At 47.5% G+C, this 26,251-nt stretch overlaps 1 long non-coding RNA gene and 1 pseudogene across 1 annotated transcript; both read left to right on the top strand.

Annotated features, from left to right (window-relative positions):
* The first annotated feature begins 221 nt into the window (after window positions 1-221).
* Window positions 222-3,261, top strand: LOC144943047 (uncharacterized). Its single transcript, XR_013639442.1, has 3 exons — window positions 222-342; window positions 1,395-1,535; window positions 3,206-3,261. It is a non-coding gene; the product is annotated as an uncharacterized LOC144943047 (long non-coding RNA).
* Window positions 3,262-8,945: 5,684 nt separating this feature from the next.
* Window positions 8,946-26,251, top strand: part of LOC144942885 (uncharacterized) — a 36,603-nt pseudogene continuing 19,297 nt past the window's right edge.

Raw genomic sequence — 26,251 nt, 5'->3', positions numbered from 1 at the left:
TTTCTCTCCACGTGACTTTACCGAAAGAATCAAACAATATGGACGAGCACATTTCTCACGCTCAAACCGTGCCCCCCGTCATTTCACCTCAACCCCCGGCGCCTGTGCGTTGCGCGTAGATTCTGGCGGGCCTTCCGCCCAACGTAGCGGCCCTGGTGGCCAACGGCTTGCTGACCATCAAGGTCAAGGAGCTGAACAGGGGCAGCATCGTGGCGGTCATCGACCTGCTGCTGGGCGGCAGCCTCACGGGCCTCACGTTCGACCAGGTGCTGCTCGCTCTGAGACAGGCGCTCGTAAACGGCACGGGGCTGCAGTTCGACTTGGCAGGCTTCAACATCACCGGTGAGCGGCGAGCGTGGCGGGCGGTGCCACAGAGGCGTGCACGTTCCGGGGAAATCACTCGGGCGACCCGGGTCGGTCACGCGAGAGAAAGCAACGTTGGAGTACCACTCGGAGGAACCACAATTCATTATTTAAAACGATGCAACGATAATATGAATTTAACACGTAGGCTTTCGCGACCAATATTATTCATAATATAGGTTTTTTGGTCAGATCGCGTTATTTATAAATGTTTAGATGTCACTTTCCACCGCTCAACAATTGAAACCGCGCGTGACGGGAATTGCAGCAGGGTGCTAATCACTGTGCCACACATTCCACCCTCACACCTGTGGTGGATGTATGTACAAAAACATCCAACCAAACGAAAAAATTGTGCGCCATACTGACTGCTGAGACAAATGCTGTTAACCAAATGCCTACGTATGGTTTGGGCCGACACAAGGAGCAGGTTTGGCTGTGGCCAACTCCTTAGTTTTCACATCGCTTATGCTCACACACTGCATCAGCCACTCATTTGTGGCTGAGTCAACCTCATGGAACGCCTGGTACAAAATTGAATCGCACTAGCCGCCAACATTAGCCATGGCTGGGTAATCAACTCAAGTCGTTGGGTTAGTAGTGCAGTGCGCAGGCAACTGCACTAATACTCTTCACGCATAAAGATCCTCTGTATAGCTTAAACAGAATATTGGGGCAAGTGCTGTTAGCCAGTAGTACCTATGAAGGCCAGCACTGCACACGAGGGGGTGGGTGGCCAGCACCACGCCTGACCGCCTTTAGCTTCTCAGCGGCGATGTTTACACACTGCACCAGGCACTGATTTGAGGCTGAGTCGACCTAAGGGAGGCCCACGACCGGTTGAGATAATTGTCACCGGTGTTGGCCGTGAGTGGCAATCGAACTCGGCTGGCCAGGTTCGCAGCACAGCGCAGCGCGCCGATCGCTACACCACCGCTCCCCACTACACACACATACATGTGTGCGCGTGCACAGTCGTGCATCACCGCTGCAAGTAACGACGGGCACCCGTGCTTGCGTGCCCTCCCCAGACACCAATGAGTGCGCCAACTCAACCCTCAACGACTGCGCGGAGAACGCCACGTGCGCCAACACCCTGGGCTCCTACAACTGCACCTGCAATGCGGGCTTCACAGACCCCGGCTCCATCGTCGCCGGACGCACCTGCCTGGGTGAGTGCCACCGTGGGCACGGACCGCACCAGGCAACGTTTGCTCCCCCCCCACCTCCTCCTCCTCCTCTGCCCTGACATTCATTTCCAAGTCAAAAGTCTGCGCTATGCTACTCATGAGAATTTAGGGACGGAGGAGGCGACTCGGCCGTTTCGCCCGCGACCCACGGTGGGAATTCCACGTTTCTCTGGCACGGGGCGGTGGGAGTTGGTGGGGTTTATCTCCAGAGGATGCCGCTGCTGTTGCATGGCCCAGAGTTGTGCTCATTTTCTTCACCCCCTGGGGGCCATGATGAGCTGAGCCCACTGCCACTTAATTTGGTGAGGAAGGAGCGAAGGAAGTTCGTCCAGCCTCACAGTCACATCCGCCACGTGATGACCGATGGAAGGGCACGCGAAGAGGCTCAATTCGGGGATTTTATACCGCTGAGAAATACAGTATTTTTGACTTGTGATGAACATTTAATTTATTAATGAACGCAGGGCACGTGTGAGAGTGTAGCATGCCGTCGTGTGTGGATGGACATCACCCGAAGACATCTCGGAAGCAGTTGTGCTATATTCGTTCACTATGGACGGTTTGATTCTGACTACAGATGGTCAACAATATCACTCGGATATTAACCAAACAGTGCCATCTGCCGAAAAGAGGACATTAAAGCCAGTGCAAATATTTGAAACGCATAGGTCAACTTGCATGCCGGTGTAAAAGTCGATTCCCGTACGATTAAAACTCGTTCGAAACCGAATAACAGTAACGACGAGAGTACGGGCAACACCTTTCCCTGTAAATAATAAATAACTAAATTTGAGGCTTCCCTTCGAAGGAGACGAAGAACCGCAGCAGAGGGGTGCTGCTGCCAATCACCTGACTCGAGACCGAATTACCCTGAACACAACAAATCTTTAGAATCCTCACAGAGGGAGGGTTGAGATCGGTCAGCAATTGGATTGGAGGTGTCGAAGGCTCCGCCAGAGGGTTTCCTGGGAGATTGCAGCACAGCATTGTGGTTGCAATCCATCTAAATAAAAAACTAACACTATTAAAGTATTTTTTTTATTTTACCAGGTAAGGCCCCACTAGGCTACGTAGCTGTTTATCAGAAGGGACCTGGCCTTCACAAATGATGGCTCTATGAAGCGGAAGTGGCTGATCATCACCAAATACTCGAAACGTGTGACGTCGATTTGAAAAAGTGTTTGGGGGAAAAACCGGAGGACCCAGTAGAAAAATCCAAGCTACTACGGAGAGAGAGAGAGACAACGCAAACTCCAAATATACAGCGTCAGGCGGCAGGGTCGGGGTCGAACCCACGACCTCCTGCATACCAGGCGAGGTAGTTAACATCTCCTAGCCACCATAGCGCCCCTGTGCACAGCTTTGAGTGGCAAGCCCCCCCCCCCCCGTGTGTCTGTGGTGAGTCTCTCCCCCCCCCCCCCCGGTTTTTCTCCCCTCGAAGCCAAACGCTCACCAAGCGGCAATTGGCCCAAAAACATCCCAATGTTGCAGGAATCTCTTGGAATAAAAACACATTATGAGTCTTCATGCTTATTGCGGATTTCCAATACACGGAGTGCATTGTGATAAATGTGATGACAGTAATACTAAGTGAAGAGAATTACGATTCTCAGCCATTGACTTGAAACATCTCGTTCTCCTTGCCCCGTCAGCGAACACAAACACCCAGCCCAGCTCTACTGTGGCACCAGGAGGCAGCACAACCCAGCCCAACGTCACCGCAGCAGCTTCTGGTATCAACTCAACAGTGCCCGGTGCCACAACTCAGCCCAACGTCACCGCAGCAGATTCCCGTATGAACTCAACAGTGCCCGGTGCCACAACCCAGCCCAACAATGTCACCACACCCGTTTCCAGCGTCAACTCAACAGTGCCCGGTGCCACAACCCAGCCCAACAATGTCACCACACCAGCTTCCAGTGTCAACTCAACAGTGCCCAGTGCCACAACCCAGCCCAACAATGTCACCACACCAGTTTCCGGTGTGAACTCAACAGTGCCCGGTGCCACAACCCAGCCCAACAATGTCACCACACCCGTTTCCAGCGTCAACTCAACAGTGCCCGGTGCCACAACCCAGCCCAACAATGTCACCACACCAGCTTCCAGTGTCAACTCAACAGTGCCCGGTGCCACAACCCAGCCCAACAATGTCACCACACCAGTTTCCGGTGTGAACTCAACAGTGCCCGGTGCCACAACCCAGCCCAACAATGTCACCACATCAGTTTCCGGTGTGAACTCAACAGTGCCTGGTGCCACAACCCAGCCCAACAATGTCACCACACCAGTTTCCGGCGTCAACTCAACAGTGCCCGGTGCCACAACCCAGCCCAACAATGTCACCACACCAGCTTCCGGCGTCAACTCAACAGTGCCCGGTGCCACAACCCAGCCCAACAATGTCACCACACCAGCTTCCGGCGTCAACTCAACAGTGCCTGGTGCCACAACCCAGCCCAACAATGTCACCACACCAGCTTCCGGCGTGAACTCAACAGTGCCCGGTGCCACAACCCAGCCCAACAACAACGTCACCACACCAGCTTCTGGTGTGAACTCAACAGTGCCCGGTGCCACAACCCAGCCCAACAATGTCACCACACCAGCTTCCGGCGTCAACTCAACAGTGCCCGGTGCCACAACCCAGCTCAACAACAACGTCACCACACCAGCTTCCGGTGTGAACTCAACAGTGCCCGGTGCCACAACCCAGCCCAACAACAACGTCACCACACCAGCTTCCGGTGTGAACTCAACAGTGCCCAGTGCCACAACCCAGCCCAACAACGCCACCACAGCAGCTGTTGGCAGTAACTCAACAGTGCCCGGTGCCACAACCCAGCCTAACAACAACGCTACCACCACCACTGCCACACAAGCTGCTGGCGGTAACAACACAACAGTGCCCGCTACCACAACCATAGCCAATGCCACCAACACCACCACCACCGCACCAGCTTCTGCCAGCAACGCGTCGTTGACCGCCGTGCCACATCCGCAGTCGACTCTGCCCACGGCGTTTCCGGCGTCGGCGTTAACGGTGACGTGCGACGGCTCGTACCTGTACGTGCGGATGCCGAAGGCAAAGCTCGCCCTGTGGGGGGTGCAGCAGTCGGACGTCTACCTGGGCTTTCGGAGCTGCGGTGCGCAGCAGGGAGCGACGTCCGACTCGCTCGAGTTCAAATCGGCGTGGAGCGACTGCGGGATGAAAGTCAGCAGCGTGAGTGTCGGTGCCATCGCCGTCATCGCCGTCGTCGCCGTCGTCACGATTCGTCGTAATCGTCGAGTTCGTCGCCGCAATCGGCGATGTCATCGTCGTGATTAGAATTTCGTCGTCGCACAAATACACGGCAAAAAAAAATGTTCATCGGTGCATCATCGTCGTCGTCACAGTCCATGTCGCAAATTCTGGGTGTCCAGAGAGGAATCGTTAATTTTTTAAATAATTCATAGGCAATCGTTTACTACACACCCACACACGTGGTAGTTTCCCTTGGGGCACGACGGTGGAGAGATGTCAACTCCCTCGCCTGGTGTGCAGCAGGTCGTGGGTGCAATCCCGACCCTGACGCCCGCTGTATATTTGGAGTTTGCGTGTCCGTCTCCCCGTGGTCACGTGGATTTTTCTCCGGATCCTCCGGTTTTCCCCCTCCACATTTAGAATCACCGTCACGCGTCTAGTAGAGTATTTGGCTGCTAAAATGTCCACGTGAGAAGCCACTTCGTTGAGCTATCATTTGTGACGGCCAGGTCGCTTCTGAAAAAGAGCTACACAGCTCAGGGGGCCTTTACCTGGTAGAATACAAAGTTTAGTTGACTTTTAAACCTCCGCGTGTGTCTGCTACGGTGGTGGCGACGCACAGAGTCGAGATATGATGGTCCCCGTGTGGTTGCCTTTGTCGTGCGATAAAGCATTATTTTTCGTAAAAAAAATGTATTGATCCAACCACGGGTAGGGGGGGGGTGTACAACTTCCACGACAGGTGAGTGAGTGGAGCATAGTGGGATAGACGGCTCGGACAGACAACTTGCAGCTCAGCACACGGCAGATGCCTGCGCAGCGCGAATCACGACCTCCTCTCGATACCAAGATCCAGGATGGTCACGTCTATGCGCCGCTTCTCGGTGGCAGCCCCAACATTCTGGAACGATATCCCTCTGCACATTCGCAGCATCACCTCAATCGCCTCCTTCAAGAGACACTTAAAAACTCACCTCTACAATCACGCTTTCGAGCGACTCTGAGCTTGGCTCCACGCCTCTGAGTTGCGGCCACTACGTCTGCAAATTTGCGCGCGTTACAAATTGAACTATTATTATTATTATTGTATGTAGGACCGTAGCGTTATGTGGTACGTGGTGCGTCAAATCCCTTTTCTTCAGGGAAGGAAGGGGGTGGAAAGAGGGGGGGGGAGAGTCAGTCGCATTTCAAGTTCAGTCAAGTAAACTCAGGTTATCTGGAGTCGCATTCACGAGGGGGCCCCAGATCTGTGTGAACTCCCCTTTCCTATTCGTCAGTTTCAGACTGAAACTACTAGGGGCGAATAGGCACACACAAAGCATGTTAAGGTGGAGTTTTTTTGGACCACACTGCTGCGTTGGCAGTAGTGCACAAGCATCATTCACAGGAAAAAAAAACGAAATCAACACGTTCGTCAGTACCACTGCGGCCTTAAAAAGGACCAAAAGAAAAATAACACAGGCAATCTTTTGGGCAATGTGAGAACTCAAGAGACCAGGAGATGACACACAACAATGTAGAGCAACGAAGCAACGAGAAATCGGTAAACAACCAATTGTGTCGCATGAGATATCAACATTTTAACTTCACCGCTGTCTAATTATATACATGTGCTGCATAAAGTACGACAGATTCATTGACACCCCATATATCTGCACTCAATTACCATTATCATTGTTTATATGCACATTCTTTGCCGTTACTATCAAAGACATCATAATTAATGCCATATTATGGCCATCATCTTACGTCAACATCATCATCTTTGTTTTGTAATTCAAGTAAGTAACCTCGTGGAACATTGGGAAGGGGGGTAGAATGCACAGACACCAAAACAAATCTAACTTCAATTCTGTTTGAAATAATGTCAAATTCTTGAAGTGCAATCATGTTTTACGTAATTGCGTGGCTGTGATTAATGCGACGCGTAATCAAAGTAAAACATTTTTTGTACATATAATTGAGAAGTCGTTGCCATGAACACAAACTTTCATCACCTATTAAGACATTACCCTAACCACAAGCCGGTAATTAGCGAACATTAACACCACGTCATTTGTTTTCTTTGCAACAAAAAAAGAATACACAACTGCTCCTTACAGGCTGATTATAATATAATAACCACGGAACATCTGCGCAAACAAAAACGCATTGCATTCTTTCCTTCCCGAATGACACAAATTGTGCCCGATCGTTTGAAATGTTTCGCGTGTCCTTTGTCGCGAGCGGTGCATAGGACAGGTCACGCGTTGCAAAATAAATTTCAGTAGATTTTTTTTTAAGTACCCTGTGAGCTTAGCAGCTTTTAAGTCGGGTTTCACTAATAAAAAAAAACCACACCGTTTTCCACGACAAACATAACACATCAGAGAAATATACATTAATTATACAACAACAACAACAAAAATTCGTATACGCATTGGGGCAACGAGTGCCGAATAACCGCGAGACAAAAATAATAATGGATTTTTCGCGACGCGGGTCTATATTTGGACCAGAATGCAACGGCGATTAATTCCGCACATTCTCATTTGACAGTTGTTACGGGCGCTCACTCACTGAACGTACGCGTGAACGCACGCACGCACGCGCACGCACACACCGCCTGCATCAACTGCCGTTCAACCATCCACCCCCCTTCGTTTTGTTTTCATTTCGCTAAAATCGTATTCGATTTTCTTCCCAAGTTAGAAAATTGTTTTGAGGACACAGATGCACAGCAGGAGGTAGGAAAACAGTGCAGACTCATGTTTTTGTTGTTGTTGTTGTGGTAAATGAGGAATTAGAACGTTTAAGATGGACTCGATATTTATAGCTTTTCCATTTATCTTTTTAAATTTGAATTAATGCCATTTATTTGCATAAAGGTTGTTAAGATAAAAAAAACTACGGTACAGATACTAATTTGATACTGTATTCCAAAACTGCTCGCAACATGACTGAAAACGTAGATTACCTGAATAGTTTTTTTCAAATAAATGCACTTGGAACACGGCGAATACATTTTAAAGTCAAAATATGCTACACAGTTGGAAATCCATCCAATTACAGGCAGTTCTTCACATAAACCACGTAATTTTACACGGAAGTGACTGCTGAAGAGAAGCGATACGATTGCGATAATGTGGAAAGTTACGCAAATTCTATGAACATATATTGGGGAAATTTCGACTCGAAATAAGTTAAGGTTTTTTTTCCTACTTAACCCTTATACTGTATCCGATGACATATGTGTGCGGTTTAATCGCAATGTCAATTGGGAATCGGGAAAAAAAAAACTAAATTAACTTTATCGGTAATGAGGATCCCACAGAGCCGTGCGGGGAAGGGCGTGTCGCACAGTTTTGCGCCAACTATCCTAGAGAGAGTGGCGGTCGTGTCGCGACAGTTCTCCGCGGCGAGCACAACACATTTAAAAACAACGGCGCTACGCCTCTCCAAAATGAAATTAAAGCCGAAACCGCCCGCGCGTTCCGAGATTCAGCGGCGAACCCTGCGACTTGCAGACGTTTCTGAACGGCAAAGCCTTCGAAACGGACAAGCAGGAGACACCGAGACATTGGCGGCCTTTCCCGCCCCTCCCTCGAGCAGCTTTTGCCGCCTTCTCAGAGCGTCAACTTCTTCCCCCACCCCCCGCAAAAACCCGACAACCATGGCCGCGTGCGTTTTTCCTCCGCAGAACATCACGCACACGCTGCTGATGAACGCGCTGAAGAGCGGCGCCGCCGTGGGGGATCCCTCCCTGCTCTCCATCGCCGTGTTCTGCGCGCTCAGCAACAACGTGAACACCTCCACGGGCTTCCCGGCCTCGGGGTAAGGAGTACCACGTGTGCGCCCCCCCCCCCCCCCCCAAAAAAAAAAACCGCATAACCATCCGCACGTCCGGCGCGGCGCACGATTCACTTTGGTGATCTTCCGTCGCGGCTGAGGGCCTCGGCTGTCACCCCTCCCCCCCCCATCCTTCTCCTTCGTTTCCACGAATGGCCCCCCTTATTTTTCCCTTCGGCTCGATTACCCGCCGCACACAAATGTCAAATGTCTATTATACCCCCTGCGTGAAACGCGTCCCACCCAGATCGTTCTTTTTTTTTGGGTACGAAAACCCCCGCGAAGCCGAGTTCGACTCCCGGTTCCGTCAACGGCGAGCGATGTCTGTGCCAAGTCGCTTCCATTCACCATATCCCGTCCCCACACTGACCACCGTGGTGCAGTGCGGTGAAACGATCCAACCCCCATGACCAACACGGCTTAGAGAGATGCTCATCCAGCAGCGGATTCACTCTACATAAGTATGCTGAACTTCTTTCGCACCATGCATAGCCAACCTTGCTCACCGGAGGTGGAGTAGTTTTGGTATTAGTTATTTTAGTTTAATATTCATCCTCTCTGCTCAAGTGCAGATCCCTGGCTCAAGCTCCCTGCAATCCCATCCCCTCCCACTCCCCCTCTTCACCCCACACAACATCCACTCGGGTTCCTGATCCATGCCCAGGGTAAGGACAGCCAAGCCGGTATCTCCTTGCCTTCCTCGCCAGCGTCTTTTCAATGACAACACGAGGCATAGTTTAACGCCGTACCTAGGGCAAGTGTTTTTTGGTCAAAACGGTTCAACGTCCGGCCAACTTGATTTCGGCCAAGTAGTAAGGCAGTCACAATGCAGCCGGTCGACCAATGCATCCTGCACCTCCGATTCCCCGCAACTCCAGTTAGCACGGTTGGCTACGTACGGTGCGAAAGAAGTTCAACATACATCATCATTATTATCATCATCATCATCATCACGATTCTTGGGCAAATAGCCCATTTAGGTGTCCACTGCACATTTCATCATTTGTCTCCAATTTCTTCTGTCTTGTGGCAATATGCTCAATTAGTGCACATCTATCTGGCGCATGCATATCCTCTTAACGACCACCCCTGTCAACGACTAATCGCTTAACGACGGGCCTCCATAGAGCCCAATGTGTTAGCTTAGCAACCATTACCCTGTTAATGACGGGCTTACGAAGGGCAGGCGACCGCCAATTTCAGCCAATCGGTGAACTCCAAAGTGGTATGACCAGGCCTCGGCCAATCAGCGACATCCATTAGTGAGCGTTAGGGCATTGTTTACATTCAGTGTCTGCTGTGCTTTCAAGTGGAAACATCTACTCGCTTAACGACCAAGTCGCTTAACGACCGGTTTCATGGAACCAATTCCCGTCGTTAAGAGGGGTTCTACAGTACATCTCCAGCAGTGGACCAACGCGTGAATGGATCTCCCACTCCCAAGATACCTGCCTGGGCGATTCTAACGAGAGGCCTTCTTCTCCTGTGTACTCCACCGAATGCATGTCTCACCCCGATGCCTCTTTCCCACATTATCCCCCACAAACCACACAACCCACCCATCCCACAAGGGGCTTCGTCATCAACGACACGGTGTACGGCACGGGCTGGTACTCCGTGTCGCTGCAGATGTGGCAGAACGACAGCTCCGTGTCCACCGCGCCCGTCCTGGGCACCAATGACAAGCTGGTCATCAAAGTGAACATCGCGTCCGCCAACCCGAACATCACGGCCGTGATGCAGACGTGCTGGGCCACGCCGGGGCCCAGCCGGACGGACGCTCAGCAAACGGAACTCATCGCCAGCAAGTGAGAGGGCACCTCTGATTAGCGCGGTTGGCTACGTACGGTGCGGAATAAGTTCAACGTACGTACGTACGTACGACACGCGTACCACCGACCGCAGAGAGCGGAACGAGCAGCGAAGAGCAATGGGGGGCAGCTCTCTCTCTCTCATCATCATCATCACGGTGGCTAGGAGATGTTAACTACCTTGCCTGGTATACAGGAGGTTGTGGGTTTGGTCCCGACTCTGACGCCTGCTGTATATGTGAAGTTTTCATGTTCTCCCCGTGGTCGTGTGGATTTTTCTCTGGGTCCTCAAGTTTTTCCCTCCACATTTAGAATCAACATCACGCGTTCAGAGTATTTGATTGTTATAAATATCCACGTGATAAGCCACTTCGGTGGGCTACCATTCGTGGCCAGGTCACTTCTGAAAAAGAGTTACAAAGCTCAGTGGGCCTTACCTGGTAAAATGTAAATTGTTTAGTTTTTATATAACACCCGGTACGAAATAAGCTCAACGCTGTTTAGCTTCTGTGATCGGATGAGATTTAGGGCAATGATAGGTGGGCGATTGTTGGTGACGTGACATACATTCATTGATAGAGGTTTTTTGGATTAGATCGCGTAAATATATAAATGTGCCGTTAAACCCGCCACCACCCGACACAGCCAATTAGTGAGGTTTGTCACGAAAACAGAACATGTAATTCGTTACTAGTACAGCAACACCGGTGTGTTGGAGAGCAAAGCCACAACAATTACAATCTGAATACAACATTTTGTCAGCAATTACAATTAGCTTCATCAAGCGACAGCCTAATTTGTGGAGAAATACATACCCAAACAACTCAACAATTGCATTAACAAACTTGTCATATTGCGTGTCACTCACCACGTGTGCCGACACAGATTCCGTATCAGATGGCTAGACTGCTGCCGAACCTTTTTGACTCAGCAGCTCCTCCTCTTGCTTCGTATGCCGTGTTCCAGATGCGCAACCACAAACACGGACCTCAAGATCATCGAGAGCGGCACGTCCAGCACAGCTAGCTTCGAACTCACCTTGTACAAATACGTCACCTACGCGATGACCTACATCCACTGCAGCATCGGCATCTGCTTGACGACCGTCCAGAATTGCAAGCCCGTAAGTCACCGTTTTTAACAACGCTTTGCATTTATCATCAACTGGGAGGGGTCTCCTCACCGGGTTCCAGAATGGCTGCAGACACTACGCTGCGATGTTTGCGTATACCTTGAGCTTCTTTCGCACAGTACGTAGCCAACCGCGCGCATCAGAGGTGCGGTGAAGGGCCAACGAACTAGACACAAAAAGCGGTTCTAAAGGAAATGAGTTTGTCAATATAGACGATATTAAAAATGCGTAACTCCAATGGCTTCCTAATATCGGAAGGAAGAGCATTTCAGACGGCGGCAGAGGTGCACCTGAAAGCGTGCGATGCGGTGACCGTCTTCATTCGATGGTTAGTTAAAAGCCGCTGCTGCTGCTGCGAAGATGACCGGAGTTCGCGTGATGGTTTATGCTCCTTGATGAGATTAGCAAGGATTTGTGGTTCATTTGTGGCAAGCACTTTGTGCGTGATGAGTGCAACCTCATAATGTATTCGTTCGCAAACCAGAAGCCACTGCAGCTCAGCGAGCACCGGGCGGATCTTGCGGTACCCCGTCACGACGCGTGCCCAAGAATGTTGTACACGCCGCAGCTCGGATTTTTTGTTTTGTTTTGCCAGACGTCCCGTAGAGTAGCGAGTTGCAATAATCGAGCCTTGTGCATACCACTGGGCCCACATCACCGCCCAGAGGAGATTGGTAAACGTGAAGAGAAGCTCCGCGGAAAGTCGCGTTGACCGCAGTTTCGGTCAAGCACTGCTCTGACGGTGTCACGGAGGGGATGACGATGGCTGTTGTTCAGTGCAGACGGTTCCAACCCTTTCCCAACCCCCACCATACGGCAGGATACAACGGAGGTGAGAAGAGACGGTGTCTTTTTTTCAAGTTGGCCAGAAGTTAAGCATTCCAGTGACGATCCCCGCCCGTTGGCACGAGAGGGAGGCATCGGGGTTCTGTTCAGAATAAGGAAGCGGAGAGCTTGTGGCCTATGGCTCAGTTCAGCAACTCTGCCACTTGGCAGAGCTGGATATTTCTAACGCCGGGAACCACCAGATGACCGTTATTTATTCATTCGTGGAATAAATGCTGTATGTGGCGTTGCTGTGAAATAGTTTTTCTTTTGCATGCAGCTTCAAATGTATTCGTGAGCAGGATTCCACAATCCCTACTGTTTCTCACATGCTTTATTTATTTTCTCTTTATTCATGTGAGCAATGTTCTTCCTAGGGTTGCCAACCGAGATGCCATGGATTATTTTGCTCATTTTCCTCCGGCATAGTTTCCACGGTATGGCTATAAAAATGCGAGGCAAGACGGGATACAGGACAACCTTGGATGCTGTGAGAATGAAGGAAAATACAATTAACATAAATTATGCCCCGAGATTTAGTGTCGAGACTGCTGCTTATGTTCTGCCATTGCTGGGCCACCGATAGCACTCGAATACCGCGGACAAAAAAATATTATCTCTTAAAAATGCTGCATATAACGAAGCGTCGTAAAACAAGTGAGTGAGCGCTACCGGAACGTGCAATTGAATTTACCAAAAAGATGCGACATCGTTACACGCAGCCCGCCCACAGCACGCGCTATTAATAAAAGAGGAAAGTAGATGTCACAATAATGAGGTGGTTTTAACACGGCGAGGTCAAGCTTCCCATATCACTACATCAAATATTATCTCTATCGATTCCACATTCTAAGGGCCATCACCAAAGAAATTGGTGATGGGCCTCTACATGGTGAGAATTGCGGCGAATCACGTTCTGGTTCATGGATCAAACGTGGCTTTTGTCAATATGTCGTTCGTGCGCACAATAACAAAACGTCACGTGCACACACAAACTAACGCGCGCAAACACTGCTGCTCACACGCTTCGCACATTTATTCACTCTCTCATACACCCTCGCACATCCAGGCACACGCTTCAGAGGTCACCAGTTAAAGGGCTCTCAGAGACTGTTGTAGAGCCAAGCACTGCGAGTTGCCTATGAAGGCTGACACGGTGCACAACGGAGAGGCGTGTTCAGCAACGCACCTTGCCACCTTCGTCTCACCCAGGGTTGTTAGTGTACACACTGTACCAGGTACTCGTGCCAGGCTGAGCAGACCAAGAGTACACCCCAGGATAGGTTCAGGTACCACTGGCTAATGACGTTAGCAGTGACCAAGAATTGAATTCAGAGTGCCAGGTTTGCTGTTACACACAGACACAAAAAAACAAAGACAAAGATCCCCCATATAGCCTTAACAAACTGTAGGGGCAAGTTCTGTTAGTGAGCACCTATGAAGGCACGGAATGGTACACGAGGGGGTGGGTGGCTAGCACCACGCACGACCGCCTTTGCTTCCCCAGTGGCAATGTTTACACATCACACCAGGGACTCATTTGAGGCCAAGTTGACCTAAGGGAGGCCCAGGACCGGTTCAGAAAATCGTCACTGGTGTTGGCCGTCAGTCAGCGGGAATCGAACCCGATTCGTCAGGTTCATAGCGCAACACGCTAATCGCTACACTACCGCTCCCCACAGACACACACGCACAGAAAAAGACAAAAGTCCCCCGTATAGACTCGTAGAACGCTTGGGACGTGTGTGACGACTCTGACGACGAAGTATCAAGAGCCAATTTTATTGGGCCGCAGCCACAATAAAGGAACCTAGGCCTCGTGCTTGTCTCCAGCTTGCGACTTCCTCCGAACGTCCCCCACTCATCGTGCTCTCCCCTTTTTTATTCCTCAGCCCCTTTTCTCGAACCTTCTTGTTCTTACACTATGGGAACCTCATTTGCCAGTAAAAATATGATAATTGGTTTTTTACCCTTCTATCTGGCAACAAAACTGACACCTTTTTACAAGGAGTCATGTTTGCATAGACCGCAATACCTGCAGTCATAATGCAAACAAAAGACATAACTCTGATAATGTGTGCACTGTCCTTGAAGTTGATTGGTCCACACCCGAGACAGCTTTCCTTAGAGCCTAGTCTCACATGGGTTGGACCAGATGACGCCAAAAGGCGCACAACTCAAAGACAATGCACCATCAGAGTATTAAGTTGAACACGTAGGCTTTCGCGACCAATATCATCCATAAAAGTCTTTAGGCAATCTCTGTCCTTCCCCTCTCACGGATACTCTCTCAGTTTTCCGATGGATCTCGTTCAAACCTTAGTCCTCCAATCCCTTTTAATGTTTTCCTCCTGACCAATCACTGTGGAGGCCTCTTTCTACCCATCGGAGACCTTTGTTTATATTCAAATAGGTCATTACACAGGCAAATAGCACACACAGCGTTTGTGGCAGGCTGGCTGCAATTTGTATCTATGTATGTTGAACTTCTTTCACTGTGTATGTAGCCAAACGGGCTAATCAAATGTGTGCGGAAGGACAACAAACTAAACACTAAAAGCAGTCCTAAAGAAATGAGTTTTCAATCTAGATTTAAAAGTGCGTAGCTCCAGTGGTTTCCTAATATGGGAAGGAAGAGCGTTCCAGACGGCCGCAGAAGCACATCTGAGAGCGAGCGATGCAGTGACCGTCTTTGTTTAATGGCCAGCGAAAAGCTGCGAGGATGACCAGAGTTTGCGTGCTGGTTTATACTCCGTGACGAGATCAACAAGGTGTTCAAGTTCAAGTTCATTTATTAGGTATAGCCCTGTGAGCCATTCGGCTCTTGAATCGGGTGCAACCGCATTTGTGGCTAGCACGCCTGTAATCAGTGTGACCTTATCATGAATTCACTCAGCAACCGGAATTCGAGGCCACGTGAAGTGTCGAAGGCTCACTGGTAGGAGGTCATGGGACAGTACCACGTGGTATGAGTTACTGAGATGAACGGCAGACACACATACCCATGTGAGCACACACACACACACTGCACAGGATTATTTCTGAAAACCAAGACGCGTTACGCAAACTGGTTATTGTTTAGACAACCCACATAATTGAGACTACACCATGATGGCTGCTTGCGCAATTGGTGCATTGTTTGGTTAGATGCTTTGCAAGCTCCCCTCTAGGGGAAACGAGCAAACAGCAGGCGTTCATGGGTGAAGGTAATGGACTAAAAAAAAAGTCAATCGCGTTACCTGCCAGATCAACACGGTGGGTGCTATATCAGAACAGCTTCGGTTGAAGCCCGACTTACTTTTGATTTAAAGCTTTCGTAACTGCAGGGATTTATATTATTGGTTCTTTCGGTAAAGTCACGTAGAAGGGAAATCATGAAATAATATAAATATAAAACAATAACAATTCTCACGACGTTTCGACTGCAACACAAGCAATCATCATCAGGTGTGAAATCTTGCTGTGGATTTTTATTGTTTGATATTAATATTATTTTATTATTTCCCTTCTACTTGACTTTACCGAAAGAACCAAGAATATGAATCCCGACTTACTTGTCATCTTTCCGCACCTACTTTCTGCCACCTGCCCCCCCACCCACCCAGGTATGCAGTGGAAGTTCCAGGTCGTCGTACATCAGGTCCGAGCGAGAATCATCGCCCAACGACAACATCATCGATATGGGGCCCATTTACTTTAAGGCCGCCACGACCTCCGGTAAGAATTTATCAAGCACACGTTCCGTGCGTGTGTGCTCTCACTTGCGTCAAAGTCAGACGTCGGTCTCGCTAAATCCTGGCGTCTTGAAGATTGAATTGAACAGAGCCCCGTGTTCTGTGACCCAGAAAGTCACGGCGCAGAGTCATATCTGCCTCCACGAGCATCGATTTTTAAGTGGAAATGTTTTAATTTGTTTTGTAGCTGTGAACACGGAAGGTACCCTTTTCAGGAGCTGTCATGGGTATATCTTGTCCCACTTTATCCTTTTATTTTCCCCTCCCCCCCCTGATTAACCCCCGCCCCTAACCCATCTCAGCCCATTCTCTAAAGAAATCAGAATATTTATTCATACTGAAGGAATCCGATGAGCTATTAAGCTCTTTTCACAGATGTCCAGTAGGGGGCTGGTCAGAAAGTTGCAACAACAAAAGATACAAAAACACGATCGGAGTGCAAATTATAGGAAAGGTAAACAAAATAACAAAACAAAATTTATTTTTTATTTAGCGACCGCTCAACACTATTTCCCCACGTATTGTGGCTTAGGCCCCGCATTAAATCGATTTATAAATGAGAGGAAATGCATCTGACGGCACGAGATAGAGCGCCCTCTGATGGTTTGGCAGAAGAGGTTCACCGAGGAGACGATCAGAAAGCTTCTCGTGGCGTCAACATCCTCCCCCTTTGCTTGTCCTGAAGCTCAGAGTGGCCCCATCTGATGTCAGGAGGGAGGGGGCCTTTCTTGAATTTGTAGTTACATTTAATTTGTAACATGCTACTCGTCCAATTAAAAAGGTGTACAAAAAAAAGCAAGCATGTGTACCAAAGGCCGTAATTATAATAGAAATTGGGGGGGACACATCCTCCCAATAATCAAATATGCTCATAATGTCCCCCCCAATATATTGCTATGAAAATATATATTTTTTTAATTGCGATGCTTTGTAAATAAAAATAACAATTTGCTAAACCTTGGCTACAATATCTGGACTCGTCTTCATATAACAATGCATAGATTTATGTTTATATGATTGTGGTTATAGTTGTACTTTATGAATCACTGATATCTGCCATTATATACAATGAAACAAGAAAAGGTAAAAAATAAAAAAAACAGAGCAATGTAATAAAATACACTATTAGACATTAATGTAAAAAATATATGAAAAGGCCATGCCATGTGTTCGTGATATTAAAAAAATATTTTAGGCAGGAAATTAGTTTTCAAAATTTTTTTTTTTTCTGGGGGGGAACCCCAGACTCCTTGAAGATTTGGTCCCCCCCAATGTTGACTCCATGGCTACGGCCTTGATGTGTACTTACTTGTTTGCTGTATTCATTGGGTAGGTAGGGCGGTATCAGGGTGGTCCTCGGATCCTCTTCGCTCGCCAAAATTCGACGTCGGCAAATATTTCGTGAGAGTGTCCGTTCGGCAACTGGTGGAGCAATGCATCTGTTGCAGAATTTCCGGCACGAGTGGATATCACAGAAATTCGTCAGTGCTCCCCTCCCAAGTGACCTTTTTATCTGCACGTTAGAGGGCACTGCACTTTCCCCCCGATGCTTCGCTGCAGTGAAATGCCGCGTAGTAGTCGTAGTAAAAGTTATATTTTTAAGAACTGGAATTCTTCGAAATTAAGTGAAAAAAATCTAAAAAAATGTGTTGTGCGGTCATTGGTGACTGGGCTGAAACCAATACGATATCACGTAACCCGGTTTAACCATGGGTGGCTTAAACCCACGTTTAAACCCAGGGCCTCAGGTTCTGGCTTAGTGCTCCCATCCTGGTGCCACAAGACCATCTCGAGAATTTGGTTAAATTTTACTTCGTACTGCATGGAGCGGTGGCACGGTGGTTAGTGCATTTCTCCGTGATGAGCAACATTTCAGAATCAGAATATGTGTTATGCCGGAGGAATCCGATGAGCTATGAAAGCTCTTTTTCACACACGTCCAGTACTGAGTTGGTACCGAGTCGATACCGGGCACCCCACCTTCAGGGACCTGTGTTGACCGGCGTGGTGAAGTATGGTTAAACAACCCCCATAACTGACACAATGGAGACATTCATCCATTTATTGAAAAAGAGCTGAAAATCACTTTTTTTTTTCACGTGGACAATGCATGTATTACAAACACAGGGCTTCGTTTCTCACTATATATTTCCTGGGTCGCTGGTAGACCGGTAATAACCATGTGAACGGTAGCCACAGCCATAGCGAAAAGTATACTCGATGTGGTGTGCCGGATGTGAAAATATTTTCGTCCAACGAGGCCGATATTACGCCCCGTGAAAAAAAATATGGAAGTGTTCAATTAACCGAGCGATCGTGCCCTTGTCCACCGCCCTTCCCGCGCGGCGACAGAGCCGACGACAGGGACCGAGATCACCCCATGGCGCATCGCCACGATCGTTCTGGGCGTGCTGCTTGGCGCCGCGCTGCTCATTCTGTTGGCCATTGCTGCCTACCGCGCCGGCTCTCGCATGCACACGGCTCGCTACGGCATCGAAGAGCGCAACAATCCGGCCCGCGCCTCCGCCAACGCCATCACCAACAGGAACTACAGGGTGCTGTGACCCCCCCCCCCCCCCGCCTATTGACCCCACCGGCAGTCCGGAGGTCACCGGTGCCGTCGATGACGCCCTGCAGTGCCACCCTGCCGTGCCATCGATGACCCCGGGGACATCGCGTGAACGTCAACAGCGTAAAGCGGGACTTGCCAACAAGCTTCGCTTTCGAGTGTAAAAGAAATGTCAAACGTGGTACCGATGCAATGACAAAGATGACCCCGATTAGCCTTACAGACTGTTGGGGGTGAGCATTGTTGGTGAGCAACTAATAAGGCCCAGGGTCACATGTAGTTTGGAAAACACCATGCCATGCTGCCTTGGGTCTCCCCAGTAGCTGTGCTCCTCCAGAAGCTCGTTCACTTAAGGTCAAGTTAACATAATGGAGGCCCAGGACCTGTTCACATATCAATTTGTCATCAATGCGCATGACTTGGAATTGAACTAGGGTTGCCAGGAAAGTAGCATGGTGTAACTGCACCACCATTCATTTCCCCACGCCACAACGACATTCACACACATCACAGAATAAAAAAAACCCACTGTAAATATATACTGACACACAAAGACAAAGATCCAGACATAGCCATAAAAGACTTTCGTTAGTGAATAGCATGGGGCACACGATGAGGTGGGAGGCCAGCACCACTCCCGGCTACCTTTGTCTCCCTTGTGGCAATGTTTTACACACCACACCAGGTACTCATTTGAGGCCGAGTCGACCTAGGGGAGGCCCAGGACCAGTTCATGTAATCAGCACTGGTGTTGGTCGTGAACGGGAATCAAATTCGGGTCGCCGGGATCGTAGCACAACATGCTGACCACTATACCACTCCTCACCACACTATATCGAAGATCCCCCGTGTAGCCTTAACAGACTGTTGGGGCAAGTGTTGCTAGTCAGCACCTTACACTATATACGTATACACACTAACACACACATACCAAAAATAATGTAGAAAATTAAAAAACACGCATACATGTTAAATAAACTACATTATATTTCGAACCCCCCCCCCACACCTTCCACATCTATGTAAACCAGCAGCATTTTCTTAAATAAGCACTCCTGACTACTGTTGCCATCCTTGGACTCATAAGCAGTTTCGGCTTGTGCACGAATGTGGAAGGCCAATGGACTAAAATGAATTTTATTTTGACGTGGAGAAAAAAATATGGGGAAGGGGATGTATTTATTTAATACTCACAATTTGTATGGGAGACCTCCAGTCCTCTGTTTACTTTGTACACGTTTTAAATGCTTATTGGAATGTCTAGTGGCTCCTTTTTTTATATTTGTAAAAAGAAAATAAGAATATCGGGAGAGGAAAAACGCAATGTCCAAATAACTCAGGGGCCTTCGTTGGCTTTGGGATTGGCAGTGATGGCAAGGTTGATGAAGTAATTCTATAGCTCTGCTGCAATTATTTATTTACAGAACATTCTCAGTCCATCTTAAAACTAAAATAGCATTGAAGTATGTTTCATATCTGCCTCTCAGTGAAATCCCACCACACATTAAACACATTTTTAAAAACATAATTCGAAGCATGTAGCTGTTATACCCCCTCCCCCACACCCCCCCCCCCCCCCGTTTCACTTTTATCTTATTGACACACTCAAGAATATTTAAAGCTTCCGTCCATCTTCCTCGCTGGCTCTCATGGGCGCTGTGCGAGTTACTTGTTTTTTTATGAAGTAACTTCTGGGAAGTAAATGTCCCTCTGCGAAAAAAAAAAAGCCAAAAATGAATGTCTCGACGATTGTGAAATTATTCAGGAAATTGGAAAAGGTCAAAAATCCTTTCCCTGCTATCGACTCCCTGACAGATTCAAGTCGAGACTCTTAGACCTTCCTTTTAAATCCTTTATATTAAGTTCGCTTGCTTGCTTGCTTGCGTGCTTGCTTGCTTTCTTACGACCGTGCAAATCTTTCGGTCGTTTTTTAACCCACTTCCCGTGATCCAATTGAGCTGACATTTTCCACACAGACTCGTTGTGCGTGACAATTAATTTTCGTGAATTTTTTTCCCCAAAATTTTACACTGTTTAGAGAATTTTTTTAAAATATTTAATTACCAATTGCTTAATGCTGGCAGACAATCATCTGACAAATAGATGGCAGCCATCTCAAGCCAGAGGACGAGAGGACTCTAGCCGCCACGCATATAAAGGATTTATTGTGAAAAACTGTTTTTACGGGTTAATTTTTCTCCTCCGCCTTGCCTGGCTGTCTCTTCTCATTTAAAAGAACTATGCACCTTCATTATTTTATTATTTCCCTTCCACGTGACTTTACCGAAAGAACCAAGAATACGAATCCCTGCAGTCACGAAAGCTTTAAATCGAAAGTCATCATCAGCTTTGATCCAACTCCTCCAGGCTGCCGCGACAATTGCCGTGGCTCCGACACGCAAGTTCACCTCGTCGGGTCCATCTCAGTGGTGGTCATCTTCTTGCGCGTTTTCTCCTTTAGCTGCCCACTCCATCATCACGTCGCCACCACCGGCCAAACATCCTCCTGTGCGACATGCCCCTTTTCATGCCCACTTGCTTCTTCCTTACCAGTCAGGACGATGTCTCTGGTTTTTTTTTCTTTCTGAACGATGCGTTGCCGTTTCTGTCTCGCAGTGCCATTCCAAATGTGCACTCCTTCAGGCTTCTTTGAACAATGTTCTTTTTTTTGTGTTCTCGTCCATTTATTACCCAGCATCCGTGTTTTCAATTCAGGTTATATATATATATATACCAATGATTATGTCACACTGTTTTGTGAAGAATCTTGATATGCGGTTGGTTCTAGTTTTATTATAAATACAAAACGGTGTTGTTTTGCATGTACGTTCTTAAATCTTCGTAACGAAAAAAGGAATCAAAATCCTTATTTTACTACAATGTTAAATTCACGTCAAGCGCGGATAAACGAACGTGGTGGTGGATAAAGTAATTGTGGATGCAGAATTTTCAAGAACCAAAAGCATCGGGACCGTATTGTCTGAGTTTACAAATACATTATTAGCATTAGCCTCACACGAAAAAAAAACTCCCGGGGTCACAAAATGGGCCCATCCATTACGGTTGTTTGGGGATTTCCAAATGCAGGTGGCGCTCCGCAGATATAACCAGATCGAAGGAATTAATTGTCGCGCGAGGATTTAAATTAGGGCCCACACCTGGCACTGAGAGCTTGCAAGTCCCACGGCAGATCCATCTGTTCCACCTCCGCGATTCCTCGGCGTCTCTTTATGTTAACGATGAGACATTGCATGCTGGCATTCACTTGTCAGTTAACCTTGCATCAAAGAATATGTAGCAAAATATGACATTTAACTCGAAGTTGGCTCTTCTTTGAAAGAAAGAAAGGGCAAGGATTTCACTTGTGACTTTCAGTGTGCGGCCAATGTGAACTTTTTTAAAATTATTTGCCTGAATTTTTTGTTGCCAGGTACAAGCCAAATTTTCTGCGGAAGCAAAACTGTAAAACACATTCCTGCGGAGGGAGCTGGTAGGAACGTTGGGTTGCTCGGTCAATGGCCAGGGTCAACGGTGGCGTGGTGTATTCCGAAAATATGGCCGACTGTGAGGGCGGGCACAAGCCGGCGTGAGTAGGTTAAACGTTGAGTTTTATAAGGGCACCACGGGGTGACCAGCCCCTCCCCACCCAGCCTCAACCCTCCCACCCCCCACCCCCACCCTCCCCACCCAGCCCTTCCCCACCTTCCCCACCCAGCCCCTCCCCACCCTCCCCACCTAGCCCCACTCTCCCCACCCAGCCCCTCCCCACCCCACCCAGCCCCTCGTTGCACGACGGACACAATAATCCCCTGTGGGCTGGTGTAACCAGGAGGTTCCTACTAGTATAAATTGGTATGTGCACGGAAGATCACGCAGAATGGCTCATTTGAGACATTATGCAGCTCAAGTCGAACCCTTAAAATAGAAAATGTATTACAATAAATAAAGCCAAAAATCTTAGCCGTACTCTAATCATCTCTCTCGTATTCACCGATGAAAATGTTAAGGAGGAAAACAAGCCTTATTGTTAGTGGGGCCATTTCAAATGACCTAGAAAGTTGTACAATGACCTTAAGTACTCATCACAGTGAAAGCAAATGCTAAGCAAATGTAATCACATAAGCATGCTTATGTTTGGAAAACAACTCCGTACGGTCGACAAGATAATTACATTCCCAGAAACATTCATTTGTCATAATGGACTGCCATGTCAACGGAATGGCCAAATTTGCCCAGAATTGTAAACAATCCTACAATTTTGCTCATTTGAACACGAGCTATTAATGATACGAGATGTGTCCATGTAATGGGTTTGAAACAATAGCGATTTATTTGCAGGTTGTGTATAAAACCAAGATGGAATTTTCACTCATTCTGTAATTTAATGAAAATGAGACTTTAATTGGCAAACTAACAAAAGGTCCCCCGTCTATTCAAGTAACTTCTGTCTCGATTTTGGTGAGTGCATCGCCTTAAATGTGTCAAAAATGTGTCAAAGTGTACTATTGCATATGACGGTTGTGTAAACAAAGCCAAACAATAAAATCTGGGTGAAAAAGTGGACAAACCACGAAATGGACTGGCACCTGAATACACGTCTGGCATGCGCGTTTAAGGTGTGAACCCAGTAGCTCCCTCAGGTCCTCCGGCACTGGTCTCTTGGTTGTTCCGAAGGCCAGGACTCAAACACTTCTGGGGAGGGCAGCCTTCAGCTGCTGTGGTCCTCGTCTTTGGAACGGTCTGCACGAGGATCTGAGGGCATTAGAATCGGTGAATGTTTTCAAACGACATCTTAAAACGTAACCTTTATAGATTGGCTTATAATTAGGTTGCCCTGATTGTGTGATTATTATGGTTTTTTTTATTATACTATAAGCTCATTATGTGTGTCATTTTTTTAACGTATCATTCTTTTTGTTGTTTACATTGTGTCAGTCCCTTCATTTAGTCCTGTAAAGCACTTTGCATTGCATTCTTTGCATGAATTGTGCTATATAAGTCAAGTTTGATTTGAAAAGTCACATTCAGGGCCAACTCCATACTTATCCAACACATTAAATCGGGTCTCATATGTACGTACACAACAATATGTTTTGCCTTGGAACAGGTTTTGATGTGAGTTTGTTATACCGGGAATTAAGAAGGCTTGTGTCTTAATGGGCGCAAATTGTTTTCAAATCAAGAGTGAAATTGACGTGTATCATTTAGAGAAAGACTTCATTAAAACTAATGAGGGGAAGTTTCAGCAGCTTAGAGAAAATATGTCATCAATTCCCACGGCGTAACCCCATTGACTTTATGCACTTAAAAAATAAACACAGTGAAACTCCAGGAGTATAAGCTCGTTAGTTCAATTACTATATTGTTGAATTATACTATCATATTAAAAGCATGCTTGTGTGGCAGTAAAGATTGAGATATCATCATCGCTGCAGTTGAGTGTCTTTTTTTGTAAATACGGTTAAAATCCATAAGAGGTTTTTTGGGTTAGATCATGTAAATATATAAATGTGTCGTTAAAACCAGCCACCACCCGACACAGCCAACTAGTAAGGGTTGTCACGTAAACAGAACGTGCCAATTCGTCACTAGTACAGCACACCGGTGTGTTGGAAAGCCAAGCCACAACACTTACAATCTGAGTACGACGTTTCGCCAGTAATTACAACTAGCTTCATCAGGCGACAGCCAGATTCGTGGAGAAGTCCACCTGTTTCGTTCCTTATAAAGGCGTAGATGTGGTGACCACGCTCTTGCGCAAAGTGGGTGGGGATTACCGAGTCAACGTAAACTCTTAGACATTCGTAGATTTGTCAGAGAGCCTTTCCTTAAAAAAGTTACTTTCCATGCTGGATATACAGCGTTTAATTAGCGTTCTCCAACAAAAGTTGAGGTCATCATTTTTTTCTTATTTGACACACACGCTTGCGCAAATGGCAGCAGCTTCCATCACAGTCAGAACGCCGTCGTCGCAAGATCCGTGGATAACCTTGGTTCGTGGACAGACTTTTACCAATGTGTGCGCGCCATTGTCCGTCTCGCATTGACGCAATGGAAGTAGGCGTTAAGGCATTCGTTATTTTCGTCCGTCTGTAAGAGGGAGTTAGGGGTAGGTTAAGTCACAATTACTTGTGGAGACGAACGGTGCTTTAATGAGCACAAATCTTACCGTGCCAGTTGTGTTGCTATTAGGGACGCTTTCCTCGATAGACAACCGGAGAACATTTTAAAAAACGGTTGGTCAAAACTTTGCAAAAAAAATCCCCCAGTTGATTAAATTGGCCTCTTAGCCCATTGAGATGATATTACCACGCCATGGCTGCTGATGATGATGGAGTGACTTGGGTCTACAGCGGTCACGCCTAGAATCCCATGCCTGGGGAGGCACGGGCACCTGGGCAGGGAACCAGATGAGTCGGGCCTGGTCCCATGGGCACTGGGCCTCATCTTGGTTTATGTTCAATTTTTAAAACATAAACGAGAGGTCGTGACACGTTGCTCACCTCTTCTGATGTTATTTAGGGAAATGAGGCCGCGTGCCCCTGGGGCCAGACTTGCCTCGCCTGGTTTCCCTGCCCAGACTACTATGCATCTGTGGGTAAGGGAATCTCGGCATCACCAGGATAAGCCAAAGTCACTCCTCATCAGCCATGATTTATCCACTTCTGGATGGTCAAACTTACATCTTATGCTGGCACATATACTCCCTGCGTTCCTCTTGCCGTGTCTCAATGTTATTTGCAGCATGAAAGTCCAAGCCTGGTAGTAGACCACGGAGCTGCTTTAGAGATTCGATTATGAGACTCCACATGTTTAAATTAAGAAAACCATATAACATGTTTAAATTAAGAAAACCATATAACAATTGAAAACGGTATTCCATCTCATATCTAAAACTCAATGATCCAGAAATTAAAAGACGTCTAGACCACAACAAACCATTCACCCCAGAGTGAGTGTGGCAATTTCTAACCTTAAGTCTGCATCTCAAAGCTCTGATTGTGGGTTTATAGTTGCCCACAAGGTCTGAACTCAACGTATTCATCTCCATATATATAAAAGGCAAAGTTGTGAATATGCGTGTCTGTTCAAAATGTTTAGCGTACTTCCCGACATGCAACAAACTGGAAATTTGCAGATTTGAAGCTTTCGTGACTGCAAGGAATCATCTTCTTAGGTTTTTTCGGTAAAGTCACGTAGAAAGTAAAATAAAATAAAAACAAAAATCACGACGTTTCGGAGGCAACACAAGTCTCCGTCATCAGGTGGGACCGTCACAGCCAGATTAGCTCAACCCAATTAGTCTCTATGGTTAAGGACATGGTACTATCTTCTGATGACATCCTCGTCAGCTTTGATGTAGTATCTTTGTTTACCAAAGTCCCAGTACCGGACACCCTAACAATAATTGAATTCTGATGCACCTGCGCTGGTTAGGCATTGCCTCACCAACACCTATTTTACCTGGAATGGCACCTTCTACAAACAGAATGAGGGTACCCCTATGGGCTCCCCTTTGTCACCAGTTATAGCCAACATATTCATGGAAAAGTTT

This window comes from Lampetra fluviatilis, chromosome 29, assembly GCF_964198595.1.
Source record: "Lampetra fluviatilis chromosome 29, kcLamFluv1.1, whole genome shotgun sequence".
NCBI classification, from domain to species: Eukaryota; Metazoa; Chordata; class Hyperoartia; order Petromyzontiformes; family Petromyzontidae; genus Lampetra; species Lampetra fluviatilis.
The sequence above is the reverse complement of the archived record's forward strand: the minus strand, read 5'-3'. Positions and strand labels throughout refer to the sequence as shown.